Source organism: Cebus imitator, unplaced genomic scaffold, assembly GCF_001604975.1.
Source record: "Cebus imitator isolate Cc_AM_T3 unplaced genomic scaffold, Cebus_imitator-1.0 Scaffold286, whole genome shotgun sequence".
Taxonomy (NCBI): domain Eukaryota; kingdom Metazoa; phylum Chordata; class Mammalia; order Primates; family Cebidae; genus Cebus; species Cebus imitator.
Window position 1 is genome coordinate 2,089,211 of NW_016107601.1, and position 15,472 is coordinate 2,104,682.

A 15,472-nucleotide genomic window follows, 5' to 3' on the forward strand; every position below is an offset into this window, starting at 1 on the left:
TCTTTTTCTGTTTATCTGTTTCTTTGTTTAGTGACTTTCCTGGATTTATTCTGTAAAGTCTGTGTTCTTTGTTATGCACAGCCACTGAAGTCTTGTCACCACTCAGTTATTTTAGTAGTCAAATAATGATTGCACAGAAATTTCCTGAAATGCCTTGAACGAGTAAGTCTCTCATCCTTTGCAGAGAGACCTTGTGGTGTGGGTTGGGGTATGCTTTCAGTGCTCTAGCAGTTTACAGCTATGCTTTATATCTCATTTCTTGTTTGCAAAGAGCCTTAGGTGAGCCATGGATAAGTTATTAAAATCTTCTCAAGTATTTTCTTGGCATATTCCAGCCCTGCACATGCACCTTTAGATTCCCAGGAACATGTTAGAGATTTTCAAAACTCCTTATGGAGGTCTCATTTTCCTTATTTCCTTTTTATTTTTTGGTCTCTTGATTATCCCAACTGGAGTGGTGACCCTTGGTAGCTAGGTTGTTTAGCAATTGCCTCTGATTTTTTTTTTTTACAAGTGTCCCGAACACAAATATTTTTCACTCATTGTGCTTCAAGTCAGTTCAAATAAAGACAAACCGTGAGAATGGGATTTTTTCAGTAGCTCCAAGACAGGTCAGATAATAAGAATTCTCTGAGGATGAAGCTTTGGGGGAGCTCAAATTCATTCTCCTCCCTCCAGTGGCTGCTGGACTGCTGTGTTTCACAGGTACCACCATTCCAAACCCACTGATTTTCAGGGATCTTACAGTGCTGGGAGAAAGGAAATAGGAATAGGGCAAGTTAAATTGTCAAAAAGCTGAATGTTCTTACTAAGACTCAGCCAATTTCCTCAAATAAACTTTCCTTGTATTGCAAGCCTTTGGTTAATTTCCAGAGCACTTAAAAAGATGATTTTAACAATTGTTTATCAGTATTCTCATTGATTTTATGAAGGGATGGAGTTTTAAAAGTTCTTACTTTGCCAAATTTGCATTCCAATAAATTTAATAATTTACTTAATTTGTAAATATTTGTATTTACTATAGTACTGATAATTTAAGTACCTAATAAAGTGTTTGTAAAAAATTTTTAAACAAATGTGATAATAAATAAATAGAAATAAAACTTCTAATATTCCCTTCTATACCTCAATAGACCATCTTTCTGGGATATGAGCTTCCCATTTTGAAGACATTTGTCAAATTTCACTTCTGGTGTGACTAATATGTATAATTATCAGTATTTTTTAAAGCTTTTAATTTAAGTTTATAAGAAGTATATGTTTAAAACTTCAAACATCAGAGGGTATTCAGGAATTCTCTTTTTTAAGCAAGGGTAGTAATGAACACAATACTCCATATTCCATGGAAACTTTGGCTCTCACAAAGTAGAGCATGAATCTGCAAACTACAGACTGTAAGTCAAATCCAGCCTACTGGGGGCAAAGTCTTGCCAAGGCTTTTTTTTTTTTAATTGCTATTCAAAGGCAGAGATGAGTAGTTGCTACAGAGACTGTGTGGCCCACAAAGCCTAAAATGTTTACCATCTGGCCCTTTACAAAAAAATGTTTTCTCACGCATGGAATAGAACAAGACTCACAGTTTGTACTGGACTTTAATGGAACAAGACTTACAGTTTTCTCTGGACTTTAGTGCTTCTCAGAACTTGGGATGCAACCAAATTATTAACTGTATTTCAAAATAAGTACAGATTGTTAAGTCCTGCCCCAGGAATCATAACAACAGTGAAATATTTGCTCTCTGATTTTCATTTTGATTTGGTAGATGGTGAGCATTGTTAGGAGACTAGTGGTAGGAAGCCAAGCTAAGCTTCATAAGTGAAGGAGAAATAAAATCATTTGCAGACAACCAAATGCTAAGAGAATTCATTACTGCCAAACTTGCCTTACAAGAGAGTACTAAACATGGAAATGAAAGAACGGTACTATCCATCACAAGAACACACTTGAGTCCATGGACCATTGACATTATAAAACAACTACACGATCAAGTCTATATAACAACCAGCTAACAACATGATGACAGGATTAAATTTGCACATATCAATATTGACCTTGAATGTATATTGTCTAAACATTACACGTAAGAGGCAAAGAGTGGCAAGTCAGATAAAGCAAGACCCAAATGAATGTTGTCACCCACAGGCTCAAAGTAAATGGGTATGGAAAAACCTATCAAACAAATGGAAAACAAAAAAGACCAGGAATTGCTATTCTGATTTCAGACAAAACAGACTTTAAACCAGTAACAATCAAAAAGAACAAAGAAGGGCCTTACATAATGATAAAGGGTTTAATTCAACAAAAAAATTGAAAGACCTAACTATCCTAAATATGTATGCACCCAACACTGGGAGCACCCAGATTCATAAAACATTCTTAGAGACCTATGAGGAGACTTAGCCAGTGGACAATAACTGTGGGAGACTTTAACATCCCCGACTGGCAGTATTAGAGCATGAAGGCATTAGAAGTATTAGAGAATGATGAAAGATATTCAGGAAATAAAGTTAATACTTTACCAAGTGGAACTGACAGACACCTATAGGAACACTTCATCCAGCAACACAATATACATTCTTCTTATCTGCACATGGCACACACTCTAAAATCAACCATGCACTGGATAATAAAGTGATTCTCAACAAATTGTTAAAAAGCAAAGTCATACCAACCACACTCCCAGACCATAGCACAATAAAAACAAAAATAAATACTCAGAAGACCTCTAAAACAATACAATTACATGGAAATCAAACAATTTACTCCTGGATGACTTTTAGGTAAAAATGAAATTAAGGCAAAAATCAAGAAGTTCTTTGAAACTAATGAAAATGAAGATGCAACATACCAGAATCTCTGGAACACAGCTGAAGCAGTGTTAGGAGGAAAGATTATAGTGCCAAACAGCTACATCGAAAAGTGAGAAAGAGCTCAAATTAATAACCTAACATCAGAACTAGAGGAACTAGAGAAGCAAGAGCAAACCAACTCCAAAGCTAGTGTAAGAAAAAGAAATAACAAAAATCAGAACTAAACTGAATAAAATTGAGACATGAAAAACCCTACAAAAAATCAATAAAAACCAAAAGTTGGTTCTTTGAAAGAATAACTAAAATTAAAAGACCAATAGCTAGACTAATAAAGAAAAAGAGATGATCCAAATAAACACAATCAGAAATGAGAAAGAAGATATTACCACTGACTTCACAGAAATACAAAAATCCCTGAGACAGCTATGAGCACCTCTATGCATACAAACTAGAAAACCTAGAAGAAATGGATAAATTCCTGGAAACATATGACCTCCCAAGATTGAACCAGGAAGAACAGTCCAATAAGGATTTCTGAAATTAAAACTGAACAGACCAATAACGAGTTCTGAAATTGAATCAGTAACAAAATCCCACCAACCAGAAAAAGTTCTGGACAAGACAAATTTACAGCCAAATTCTACCAGACATATAAAGAAGAGCTGGTACCAATACTCTTGAAACTATTTCTAAAAACTGAGAAGTAGGGACTACTTTCTAACTTATTCTATGAGGCCACCATCACCCTGATACCAAACCTGGCAGAAACACAAGAAAAGAAAACTTTAGGCCGACATCCTTAATGAACATAGATGCAAAAATCCTCAATAAAATGCCAGCTAATATGGTTTGACTCTGTGTCCCCGCCCAAATCTCATCTTGTAGCTCCCATAATTCCCCTGTGTTGTGAGACGGACCCAGTGGGAGATGACTGAGTTGGGGCAGGTCTTTCCCGTACTGCTCTCATGATAGTGAATGGGTCTCACGAGATCTGGTGGTTTTAAAAATGGGAGTTTCTCTGCACAAGCTCTCTCTATGCCTGCTGCCATCCATATAAGATGTGACTGGCTTGTCTTGCCTTCCTGCCATAATTGGGAGGCCTCTCCAGCCACGTGGAACTGTAAGTCTAATAAATGTCTTCCTTTTGTAAATTGCCAAGTCTCATATATGTCTTTATCAGCAGCATGAAAATTGACTAATATAGTAAATTGGTACCAATAGAGTGAGGTGCTGCTGAAAGGATACCCCAAAATGTGGAAGCAACTTTGGAACTGGATAACAGGCAGGGGTTGGAACACTCTGAAGGGCTCAGAAGACAGGAAAATGTGGGAATGTTTGGAACTTCCTAGAGAATTGCTGAATGGCTTTGTCCAAAATGCTGACAGTGATATGGACAATGAAGTCCAGATTGAAGTGGGTTCAGATGGAAATAAGGAACTTGTTGGGAACTGGAGCAAAGATGACTCTTGTTACATTTTGGCAGAGATTGGTGGCATATTTCCCCTGCCCTAAATGTGTGGAACTTTGAACTTGAGAAAGATGACTTAGGGTATCTGGTGGAAGAAATTTCTAAGTGACAAAGCATTCAAGATGTGACTTGGGTGTTGTTAAAAGTGTTCAGTTTTAAAAGGGAAAGAAGAGCATAAAAGTTTGGAAAATTTGCAGCCTGACAATGGGATAGAAAAGAAAATCCCATTTCTGAGGAGAAATTCAAGCTGGCTGCAAAAATTTGAATAAGTAACAAGGAGCCGAATGCTAATCACCAAGACAATGTCAAAAATGTTTCTAGGGCATGTCAGAGACCTTTGTAGCAGCCCTTTCAACAAGAGGCCCGGAGGCTGAAGAGGAAAAATGGTTTTGTAGGTGGGGCCTCCAGGGTCCCTCTACTGTGTGCAGTCTAAGGACTTGGTGCCCTGCATTCCAGCTGCTCCAGCTATGACTAAAAGGAGGCAAGGTACGGCTCACACTGTTGCTTCAGAGGGTGGAAGCCCCAAGCCTTGGCGGCTTCCACGTGGTGTTAGGCCTGTGGATGCACAGAAATCAAGAATTGCACCCAGATTTCAGAGGATGTATGGAAACATCTGGATGACCAGGCGGAAGTTTGCTGCAGGGGTGGGGTGCTCATGGAGAACTTTTGCTAGGGCAGTGTGGAAGGGAAATGTGGGGTCAGAGCCCCCCAACAGAGTTCCTACTGGGGTACTACCTAGTGGAGCTGTGAGAAGAGGGTCACTGTCTTCCAGACCCCAGAATAATAGCTCCACCAACAGCTTGTACCATGCACCTGGAAAAGCCACAGACACTCAGTGTCAGCCCATGAAAGCAGCCAGGAGGGGCACCATACTCTGCAAAGCCCCAGGGGCAGAGTTGCCCAAGGTCATGATGCAAAGTCACACCTCCTGCATCAGTGTGACTTAGATGTGAGACATGGAGTCAAAGGACATAATTTTGGAGCTTTAAAATTTGACTACCCTGCTGGATTTTGGTCTTGAATGGGGCCTATAGCCCCTTTGTTTTGGCCAATTTCTCCCATTTGGAATGGCTGTATTTACCTAATTCGGTTTCCCCATTGTATCTAGGAAGTAACTCACTTGCTTTTGACTTTACAGGCTCATAGGGAGAAGGAATTGCCTTGACTCAGATGAGACTTTGGACTGTGGACTTTTGAGTTACTGCTGAAATGAGTTGAGACTTGGGGGACCATTGGGAAGGCATAATTGGTTTTGAAATGTGAAGATATGAGATTTAGGAGGGGCCAGGCGTGGAATAATATGGTTTGGCTCTGTGTTCCCACTCAAATATCATCTTGTAGCCCCCATAATTCCCAGGTGTTGTGGGAGGGACCTGGTGAGAGATGACTGAATCATGGGGCAGATCTTTCCCATGCTGTTCTCATAATAGTGAATGGGTCTCCTGAGATCTGATGGTTTTGAAAACAGGAGATTCCCTGCACAAGCTCTCTCTTTGCCTGCTGCCATCCACATAAGACATGACTTGCTCCTCATTGCCTTCTGCCATGATTGTGAGGCCTCTCTAGCCACCTGGAACCATAAATCCAATAAACGCTTTTTCCTGTATAAATTACCCAGTGTCAGGTATTTCTTTATCAGCAGCATGAAAATGGACTAATACACTAGCAAACCAAATCCAGTAGCACATCAAGAAGATAATTCATCACTATCAAGTAGGCTTTACCCTGAGATTCAAATTTGGCTTAACATACACAAATTTAGCATACACAAATCAATACTATGATTCATCACACACACACACACACACACACACACACACCCCAAACAAAACAAAACAAAATAAAAACCAAAAACACATGATTCCCCCATAGATACAGAAAGGCTTTTGATAAAATTTAATATTCCTTCATGTCAAAAGCCTTCAACAAACTAGACATAAAAGGAATATATCTCAAAATAATAAGTCATCTAAGACAAACCCACAGCCAACATTATACTGAATGGGCAAATCTGAAAGCATTCTCTCTGAGAACCAGAACAGGGTTAGGATGCCCACTTTTACCACTCCTATTCAATATAAGTACTGGAAGTCCTAACCAGAGCAATGAGGCAAGAGAAAGAAATAAAAGTTATCCAAATAAAAAGAGAGAAAGTAAAACTATCTCTCTCTGTAGATGATATGATTCTATACTTAGAAAACCCCATGTTCTCTGCCCAAAGGCTCCTAGATCTGATAAACAATTTCAGCAAAGTTTCAGAATGCAAAATCAATGTACAAAAATTAGTAACCTTTCTATACACCCATAATATCCAAGTTGAGAGCCAAATCAAGAATTCAATCCCATTCATGATGGCCATAAAAAGAATAAAATACCTGGGAATACAGTTAACCAGGGAGGTGAATAATTTTGACAATGAGAATGATAAAGCATTGCAGAAAGAAATCACTGGTGATGAAAACAAATGGAAAAACATTCCATAGTCATGGATAGGAAGAATCAATGTTGTTAAAGTTGTTAAAATGGCCCCACGGCCCAAAGCAATTTAATGCTATTCATATCAAACTACCAACTTCATTTTTCACAGAATTAGAAAAAAACAATTCTAAAATTCATATGGAACCAAAAAAGATTTTGAATAGTCAAAGCCATGCTAAGCCAAAGTAACAAAGCCATAGGTATCATGCTACCCAACTTCAATTTGTACTACAAGTGTAAAATAACAAAAACAGCAGGATACTAGTGCAAAAATACACACATAAACCAATGGAACAGAATAGAGAGCCCAAAATAAAGCCACACATCTACAACCATCTGACCTTTGACAAAGTTGACAATAAGAATCAATGTGGAAAGGCTTGCCTATTTAATAAATGGCACTGGGATAACTGGCTGGCCACTTGCAGAAGATTCAAACTGGACCCCTTCCTTTTACCATATACAAAAATCAACTGAAGGTGGATTACACGTTTAAAGGTAAAACCTAAAACTATAAAAACCCTAGAAGAAAACCTAGGAAATACCATTCTGGAATTTGGAAATGATTTCATGAATAAGGCTCCAGAAGAAATTGCCACAAAAACAAAAACTGACAAGTGAGACTGATAAAGTTTAGATATTTGTTCCTGCCCAAATCTCATGTTGAAATGTAATCCCCAACGCTGGAGATGGGGCCTGGTAGGAGGTGTTTGTATCATGGGTCAGACCCCACCATGAATGTCTTGGGCTACCCCCCCTTAATGATAAGTGAGCTCTCCCTCTAAGTTTACATGAGATCTGGTCATTTAAAAGTGTGTGGCACCTCCCCTTCCCCACCCTCTGTTTCTCTCTTGCTCCTGCTTTTGCCTTGTGAAGTGTTTTCTTCCTCTTTGCTTTCTGCCACGAGTAAAAGCTACTTGAGACCTCCCTAGTAGCGGATGCTGGTGCAATGCTTCCTGTACAGACTGCAGAACTGTGCCAATTAAGCCTCTTTTCTTAGAAATAACTCAGTATCCTATATTTCTTCATAGCAATGCAAGAGCAGCCTAATACAGAAAATTAATACAGAGAAGTGGGACATTGCTTTAAAGATACCTGAAAATGTTGACACGGCTTTAGAACTAGGTAATAGGCAGAGGTAGGGAGAGTTTGCAGGGTTCAGAAGGAGACAGAAAGATGAGAGAAAATTTTGAACTTCTTAGAGATTGACTAAATGATTGTGACTAAAACGTTAATAGTAATATGGACATTGAAGTCCAGACTGCTGAGGACTCAGGTAGAAATGCGGAACTTACTGGGAACTGGTGCAAAGGGCACACATGTTATGCCTTAGCAAAGAACTTGGCTGTGTTATGTCTATGACCTAGAAATCTATGGAAGTTTAAACTTGAGAACAATGATTTAGTACATCTGGTGGAGGAAATTTCTTTTCTTTTTTTTTTTGAGATAGAGTCTCACTGTATCACCAGGTTGGAGTGCAGTGGTGCAATCTCAGCTTACTGCAACCTTTACCTTCCGGTTCAAGTGATTCTCTTGCCTCAGCCTCCTGAGTAGCTGGGACTACATGCACATGCACATGCCACCACACCCGGCTAATTTTTTTAGTAGAGGCAGGGTTTCACCATGTTGACCGGGATGGTCTTGATCTCTTGACCTTGTGATCTGCCTGCCGTGGCTTCCCAAAGAGCTGAAATTACAAGTGTGAGTCACTGCACCCAGCCTGGTGGAGGAAATTTCTAAGCAGCAAAATGTTCAAGATGTGGTATGGCTGCTTTTAACAACCTACATTCAGATATGGGTGAAAAAAATGACTTAAAGTTGGAACTTATATTTAAAGGGGAAACAGAGTGTAACAGTTTGGAAAATTTGCAGCCTGGCCATGTGACAGAGAAAGAAAAAGCTTTTTTAGATGAGGAAATCAAGCAGGATGTGAAGCAACCACTTCCTAGAAAAATTTGCATAACTAAAAGAGAGCTGAGTAATATCCAGAATCTACAAAGAACTAAAACAAATTTACAGGAAAAAACAACCAACCTCATCAAAAAGTGAGCAAAGTGTATGAACAGACACTTCTCAAAAGGAGACATTTATGCAGTCAACAAACCTGAAAAAAAGTTCATCATCACTGGTCATTAAAGAAATGCAAATTAAAACCATATTGAGATACCATCTCATGCCAGTTAGAATGGCGATCATTAAAAAGTAAGGAAACAACAGATACTGGAGAGGATGTGGAGAAATAGGAACGCTTTTACGCTGTTGGTAGGAGTGTAAGTTGGTTCAGCTATTGTGGAAGACAGTGTGGTGATTCCCCAAGGATCTAGAACTAGAAACACAATTTAACCTGGCAATCCCATTACTGGGCATATACCCAAAGAATTATAAGTTGTTCTGTTATAAAGACACATGCACACACATGTTTATTGCAGCACTGTTCACAATAGCAAAGACTTGGAACCAACCCAAATGTCCATCAATGATAGACGGGATAAAGAAAATGTGGCACATATACACCATGGAATACTATACAGCCATAAAAAGGACAAGTTCATGTCCTTTGCAGGGACATGGATGAAGCTGGAAACCATCATTCTCAGCAAACTAACACAAGAACAGAAAACCGAACACTACATGTTCTCACTCATAAGTGGGAGTTGAACAATGAGAACACATGGACACAGGGAGGGGAATATCACACACCAGGGCCTGTTGGGGGGCAGGGAGTTAGGAGAAGGATATCATTAAGAGTAATACATAATGTAGATGACGGGGTGGTGGATGCAGCCAACTACCATGGCACCTGTATACCTATGTAACAAACCTGTATGTTCTGCACACATACCTCAAAACTTAAAGCACAATAAAAATAAATAAAAATTTTAAAAAAAGAGAGAGCCAAGTATTGATAGCAAACATAATGGGAAACTTTCACCGCAATGCCTCCCATCACAGGCCCAGCAACCTAGGAGGGAAGAATAGTCTCTTGAGCCAGACCCAGGACACCACTGACCCGTGCAGCCTTGCGACACTGCTTCCTGCATCCTCGTTGCTCCAGTTTGAGCATTGACACAAAGGGCCCCAGATGCTGTTTGTGCCACCACTCCAGAGAGCTCAAGCTGCCATAAACCTTTGTGTCTTCCATGTGGTATGAAGCCTGCAGGTGCACAGCTGTGCAAGAGTGAATAAGGTTTGGGATCCTCTGCCTAGATTTCAGAGGATGTATGGAAAAGCCTGAATTTCCAGGCAGAAGTCTGCTACAGGCATGGAGCCCCCACAGAGAGCCTCTACTAGGACAGTGCCAAGTAGAAATGTGAGGTTGGAGCCCTTACAGGGGACTGCCTACTGGAGCTATAGGAAAGCAGGTACCATCCAGCAGACCACAGAATGGTAGATCCTCTTGCAGTTTGCACAGAGCCCCTGAAAAAGCTACAGGTGCTCAATAACTCCTTAAAGCAGCTGTAGGCGCTGTACCCAGCAAAGCCACCAGGGTGGAGCTGTCCATGGCATTGGGAGCTTAGCCCTTGCACTGGTATGCCCTGGATGTGGGACATGGAGTCAAGGGAAATTATTTTGGAGCCTTATAGTTTAATGGCTGTCCTACTGGGTTTCAGACTTGCATGGGGCCTATATCTCCTTTCTTTTGTCCAATTTCTCCCTTTTGTAACTAAGACTGTTTACCCACTGCCTATACCCCCATTGTATCTTGGAAGCAAATAATTCATTTTGCCTTTATAGGCTCATAGGTGGAAGGAACTCATTTCCAGATAAGACTTTGGATTTGGGACTTGGAACTTTTGAGTTAATGCTGGAATATGTTCAGACTTTGCAAGGACTATTAAGAAGAGATTATTGTATTTTGAAATGTGAGAATAATCTGAGATTTGGGAGAGTCCAGGAGCAGAATAATGTAGTTTGGATATTTGTCCCTTCCCAAATCTCTTGTTGAAGTGTAATCCCCATTGTTGGAGATGAGCCCTGGTGGGAGGTGTCTGGAATATGGGGCCATCCCTCATGAATGGTTTTGGCTATTCCCTTGCTGATAACTCCTCTTTCCCACCCTCTCTCTTGCTCCTGTTTTCACCATGTGAAGCACCTGCTCCTGCTTCACCTTCTGCCATGAGTAAAAGCTTTTTGAGGCCTCCCTAGAAGCAGATGCTGGTCCAGTGCTTCCTGTACAGCCAGCAGTACCGTGAACCAATTAAACGTCTTTTCGTATAAATTACCCAGTGTCAGGCATTTATTTATAACAATGCAAGAATGGCCTAATACAAGGACCTTATTAAACCAAAGAGCTTCTGCACAGCAAAAGAAAATACCAACAGAGTGAACAGACAACTGGCAGAAAGGGAGAAAATATCTGCACCCTACGCATCCAAAAAAGGTCTAATATCTAGAATCTATAAGGAACTTAAACAAAATTAATAAGCAGAAAATAAACAACCCCATTAAAAATTTGGCAAAGGGCATGAACAGACACTTCTCAAAGGAAGACACATATATACAGCCAGCAAGCATATGAAAAAAATGCTCAACATCACTGATTATTAGAGAAATGCAAACCAAAACCACAATGAGATCCAGTTTCATAACTGTCAGAATGGGTATTATTATAAAGTAAAAATCTACAGATGCTGGTGAGGTTGTGGAGAAAAGGGAAAGCCCATACACCACTGGTGGTAATGTAATTAGTTCAGCCACGATTGAAAGTTTGGAGATTTCTCAAAGAACTTAGATCTACCATTTGACCCAGCAATCCCATTACTGGGTATATTCCCAAAGAAATATAAATTGTTCTACAAAGACACATGAGGCACACATATGTTCATTGCAGCACTATTCACAATAGTAAAAAGACATGGAATCAATGTAAATGCCTATCAGCAGTGGACTGAACAAGGAAACGTAGTTCATATAAACCATGGAATGCTATGTAACCATAAAAAAGAATGAAATTCTGTCCTTTGCAGCAACATCGATGGAGCTGGAGGCATTATCCTAAGCAAATTAATGCAGGAACAGAAAACCAAATACTGCAAGTTCTCACTTACATATGGGAACTAAACATTGAGTACACATGGACACAAAGAAGGAAATAATAGATACTGGAGCCTACCTCCTAGTGGGTGGAGAATGGGAGGAGGGTGAGGATCAAAAAAAGACTTATCAAGCACTATGCTCATTACCTGGATATGAAATAATCTGTACATGTAATCCCCATAACACATAATTACCCGTCTAACAAACCTGCACGTATACCTCCTTGAACCTAAAATAAAAGTTGGAAGCCAAACAAACAATCCTTTGTGGTTTCCTTATGTCCTACCCACACTTTTGTAAATAATTGCTGTATTTAACTCTCTTAAATGATATTAATTTGAGTGTTCCTTCCCTTTCAGCTGGAAATCTAATACCTGAAGTCTTTCTACTCTTCTTAGCCATAAACTTTTAGTCCTTTCTTTCTCCATATTAAACCTTTAGTCCTCAAATACTATCTTTCTCTCTCTGCTTTATGCTATCCTGAAATTTAATAATTATACTTTTTAAATTTTTTAACCAAGTTATTAATATAATTGTAAACAGTTTAGGGATAAGAATAATACCTGTAGAAAGTTACTACAACACATTATCCCTCTCTCCTGATTGAGTGGATTTATTTATAACACACATTCGTATAATTCCACCAGTTACTAATTTACTGAGAAAGTTTTCAATCTTTATGCCTGCATTTTGGTCATTCTTTAATTTCCATGCCCTCTGATTCCTCCAAAGGCCTTAATCATAGGAAGTACAAGATTTCAGTGCTTACACATATTTAGCCTCTGTTTATCCCTCAATCTTCAGCTTCTGCCAGGTAGCAGACAGAAATTCAGATATACTTGCCAAATGGCAGTCTGATGGAAGATTTCAGCTTTTTCGATCTTGGCCTCCCTTTGAAGCATCATGTAGGAAGGCTCTGTGTTGATGCTCTCATGATACTTGCTGTTTTACACCTGATCACACCTGCTGACATTAAGGAGCATCAGCATACTAACAACAGACCTTTCTTAATTTTCTTCTGTAGCCAGACTGCATCACACTGAGCACTGTGAGCTAGAGAATTAAGATCAATCTGAGGTATCTGGTGAAGTTAGTCCATTTGACATGACACCATAATATATTTTATTTAAACTATGTAATATGTTTGTAAAGGTCTCTGTATCCTGATTATGGAAAAGCATAAGCAAAGACAGATTTTTCAAAATTCTCTGTAAGTAATTGGCTCATAATTGCTTTTATGGTAATCTGTCATTAAATCTTCTTCAGAGAGTCTAATATAAATGATCAAAAATAAATTGCTGTAATTATTTTGTGTTTATGAGGATACTGCTCTTATTTGTACAAGTATTTTCAGTCCCTAAATATATTTTCATGAATCAAAGTCAACTTTAGAGCACTATCTCTTTATGAGATAGACACTGACAGTCGGAAGGAGAAAAAAAATATGTAGAGAGATTTCAAATTTCAATTTGGGTCTTAACTTCTTGGATTCTATAGAGAAGAACTAGGAAACATGTGCAAACTCATTTCATTGTTGTGTTTCCTTCAAGGATTGGGAGCATATTGATTAATTAATGAAGAAACAGGTCAATAGGGGAACACAGGATAAAAGGGCTAAATCATTATTACTAACTAGTGATTCTTCTATCCTTTTTTACTAATGATGTGACTATTTCAAAATTGAAAAGTGCATCATTTAACATCTTTTTTTCTTGTTTTTCCTTGAATAATAATAATGCTAATAGTAATAGTAAATATTTAATACACACTTACTGTGGTTGGCCCAAAGTCTGGAAACATAATCAAATGTGCACTAAAATGGTTATTAGGTTATTAGTATTACGTTACAATACATGATTTGTTCAGAAGCCTTACCTGATACTTTCAGTGCCTTGCCTCTCATCAGGCTAGAAAGGATCATCCTCAGATAAGCTTCATAGAACTTGCATCTTATATGGTTGAAAGGCAAGTGTTTTGGGAATCACTGGGACAGTTCTGCAAGGCACCTCCAATTCCTTGGGTGTTTGACAAGATGATCTCTTTCGTTGGTTATGACCGTTGACTGTGACTATTTCCTCTACCTTGTTGGAAATAGATAATTGTTCACAGAAGAGTTTGTCTAACACACTATTATCTTGAATTTTTAAGCTAGTTTTCTAATTGTACTATGGGAAATGGCAGCTCTTCCAAGATGATATGCAAAGAAGGGCTCTGCAATCGTTACGATCAGCCATTTCATTTGCTTATCAGCATAAGCCCAGTGTATTCATCTTTCATCAACCTGTCAAACATATAAAATGACGATATCTATGTTTCCAGATTTTACAGAACCTCCTGTATATGCTGGGGAATCTTCTAAGGGAATCTTCTAAGAATTTTTTGTTTAATCCTTTTAACAAATCTGAGTTGGCTTTTATTATTATTTCCATTTCACAGAGGAAAATGTAAAGGCACAAGGACATTAAGTAACTTGCTCAAGATCACAGAGCTGGTAAATGTCAAATCATGGGTCTTGTGTTTTAGGAAGGATAATAAAAGGAGAAAAATGAGTGAAGTAATATTGTATAGGTAGTAGAACACAAATATTTTGCTGTATGTTTATACAATCTAACTGAATGTTAAATGTAACCTGCTTTCTTGCTTGGATATTAGATGTCAAACTTTTAAGACATGTCAAAATCATTTTCAGAGAGTTTTTCTGATATCCATACTTTTCCATGAAAGTACTGTGTGGCCATGGACAAATTTTTAGTATCTTCATACCTTCAAAAAATAGAGATGATTATTTTAGTCCTCTATGAGGTAAGTTGCTATTTGGGAATTTGAATGTAAACTCTTTTTTTTTATTTCCTTGGAAGAAAGTCACACTATAAAAGCAAATTTGGGCTATTATAATGACAAGTGTGTGAGTGTACATTAATTTCTCCCTTATGTTCTTATTGCCAGCAGATGGAGGTCGAAATTGAATTGCTGCTGACTGTTGTCCCTTGTTATGGCCTGTGGAGATATGACAATTGAGGAAGAACTTAGAGGAATGCCAAGTAACAGAGCATAAAGCTGTGGGTGTGGCCCACTGCCTTGGACATTTTATGGCTGATAGCACTTGGCAAGGAAAAAATGCAGCCTTGAAAGTAGCCTTGCAAATAGATTTCAATATCAGCCATGCCTCCACAGTCACCTCTATTTGATATGACCTGTAATATATGCTTTGTCAAAATCCACTCTTCTAATACTCACCTACTTCACTGGTCCCCTTGCAAACTGCCTAAATAACTAAATAAATAACACTTGAAGAATTTCTTTGTTTCATTACACATTTGGGCACAGATAGTACAGGCAAGGCACATGAAACCCTTTGTCCATCTACTTTCAATTCCTTTTGGGCTTGCCTTTTTTTTTTCTTTTTTTTTTTTTTTTTTTTTTTTTTTTTTTTTTTTTTTTTTTTTTTTTTTTTTTTTGTCTGACCAGAGATTTTTTTTACCTAGGGAGTCCTTGGATGCTTTTCCAGGGATGCCTGATCCATGTGAACTGAAAACTCTGTATCAGTGCATGCAACAAAGTTCATGTTTTCCCTTTAGAGCAAAGGTCTGTAGCTTTCACAAAATTCTCAAAGGAGCTTGGTACTTCAAAAAGTTTATGAATTCCTACTTTGGATCTTTGGTTTATGGAGCAATGAAAC

At 38.5% G+C, this 15,472-nt stretch overlaps 1 long non-coding RNA gene across 1 annotated transcript; it reads left to right on the plus strand.

Moving 5' to 3' along the window:
- Positions 1-1,131: 1,131 nt before the first annotated feature.
- LOC119467414 lies at positions 1,132-15,166 on the plus strand. The gene is made up of 2 exons (XR_005195949.1): positions 1,132-1,192; positions 14,740-15,166. It is a non-coding gene; the product is annotated as an uncharacterized LOC119467414 (long non-coding RNA).
- Positions 15,167-15,472: the final 306 nt, after the last annotated feature.